The sequence below is a fragment of the Peromyscus eremicus genome, chromosome 4 (genome assembly GCF_949786415.1).
Source record: "Peromyscus eremicus chromosome 4, PerEre_H2_v1, whole genome shotgun sequence".
NCBI lineage: Eukaryota > Metazoa > Chordata > Mammalia > Rodentia > Cricetidae > Peromyscus > Peromyscus eremicus.
The window spans coordinates 124,919,271-124,921,591 of NC_081419.1; positions in this window are offsets into that span (position 1 = coordinate 124,919,271).

Consider the following 2,321-nt stretch of genomic DNA (forward strand, 5'->3'; position numbering starts at 1 on the left):
AGCCTTTAGCTTGTAGGTTTAATCTAGCAGGTTCTCCTGAACTCTCTCCTGCGTGGACACCCTTCTCAACACACGCCAGAAGTGGTCAGAGGCCTTAGGGAGGTCCCTGCCTCCATCCCTTTTCTGTGTCCCAAGAAAGAACCTCTACGGGACACTGGCTACAGAAACTCCAAGCATCTTGGCTGTGGGTCCCCCAGGATGGTGAGACCCTAAGATAAGTTGAGGGAAGCCCTGCCTCTGAAAGTGAACCCCACCCGGAAGGTGTCTCAGGCAGGAGGGGTGCTGTTTGTAATTATTATTCGGTTTTTGTATTTTGTTCCTTTTTATAAAAATTAAAACTTTCTATGCTTTTACACTAGGGGCGGGCATGTTCCTTTTTATAAAAATTAAAACTTTCTATGCTTTTACACTAGGGGCGAGCAGTCAGTGTACACACCAGAAGGCTACACTGTATCGGTCTAATTCTAATCAGTTTTCAGTCAAGGCTGAGAACCACAGAAACAGAGCAGAGAGGCCTGGGGCCAGCCCACTCTTGGGGACTGTTGTGCATCTGCTGGCGCCACCCAGCACTGCTCTCTACTCTTAAAGTAGGGTTGGAGAGATGGCTCAGCCATTTAAGGCTAAGACCCACAACGAAAGTCAAATATTTAAATGGTGCTTATCCAGGGCCCGGTGGGTGGTGGGGCCCGGTGGGTGGTGGGGCCTGGTGGGTGGTGGGGCCCGGTGAGTGGTGGGGCCTGGTGGGTGGTGCAGACCTGGAATCCCACTACTCTGGAGGCTGAAGCAGGGCAATCAAGAATTCAAGAAATCCAGGCAGGCTTGGTGACATCCACCTTTAATCCCAGCACTCGGGAGGCAGAGTTCCCCCAGATCTCTGTGACTTCAAGGCCACCCTAGTCTGCATAGTGAGCTCTAGGCAAGCCAAGAAGGGCTAAATAGTCTGATCAGCCTCCACAAAACAAACAACACATACAAAAACAAACACTTTCATTACTTCCTGTTCACCCTTCCAAAGGGGCAGGACTCAAGACACAGAGTCACACACCATTGTTCATCTTACACTTTTTTGCTTCAGTGAAAACAGAAACTGCTCATTCTTTACCCTGGGTTGTATAACACTCCACGGAAGTGCCAAGTTACTCGTCCGTATTTGAAGTACTTTCCCTTACGCAGCCAATCGGGATGTGGCCATGGGTATCCAGAAAGCAGCACAGATGAGGAAAACTTTCCAAGAGTAACCGGTGAGTGCAGACCGCACACGCAGCAGAGTGCCATCCCGGCTCACACGCTCTGTCGAGGGTAAGCCAGGGTGTGCTGGCACTTGGGAAGTCACCTCCACCGAGGGACTTGGTCTGGTTTGTCTGTCGCCCCATCGTAGGAGCCTCCCAGCCTATAAATTGGCCCTTGTCAGCCTGGCTCAGCTGCTTCTCAGCGTACAGGTGGGAAGAACGTCACTCCCAGGATTCTTAGGGGTGACGTTGAGCAGCTGTGTGTACAAAGTGCTCAGTGGTACCTCCTCAAACAGTAGGTGCTCTGCCCTCCACAACCCTTGATGCCCCTGAGCTATACTTCTGCCCACAACACCACCCCAGGGTGAGTCTGGCTGGCCAGTGAGCTCCAGACAGGGACCCTGTCTCTGCTTCCTCAACACTGGGATTACAGGCATGCACCACCGCCATGCCCAGCTTTTAAAAATGTGGGCTGTGGGGATTGAACTCAAGTTCTTACTCTTGCAACTTCTTTACTGACAGAGTCACCCCCCAAGCCCCATGAATCCAGTCTTGAGTCTGACCCAAGATGTGGGATGTTGCTATAGCCCACTGAAAGGAGTAACCAACAATACAAGTGCCACCACAGAGGGCCTGTGGTCCCAGCTGCTGGGGAGGCCAAGGCAGGAGAGTCACTTGAGCCCAGGAACTTAAGGGTAACCTGGAAAATATAGCAAGGCCCTGTCTTTCTTTTCTTTTTTTTAAAAAAAAAAGAAAGAAAGAAAGAAAGATCAGGACTCTGCCCTCACCCTGGAGTTGGCATGGAACTTGGCTAAAGATGCTGCCCCATGCAGGGTGAAGCCTGAGAGGGCATCTGCAGAAATGCCTCCTTGAGCATTCAGAGCAGCGCAGTGTGTTGCCTTGGGTGTATTTTGTGGGGTAACCTTAAAAGGACCACAAAAGATTCGCGGTAGCTAAGAAGCCACTGGGGTGCTCTGGGGAGAAAGTGCTGCCCTGGCAGGGGCCTTGGCTGGGTGAGCTGGGCACGGGCCAGGACAGCACAGACAGGGATGCAGACCTCGTCCTTCCTTCTGCTCAGGCAGGAATGCCTTC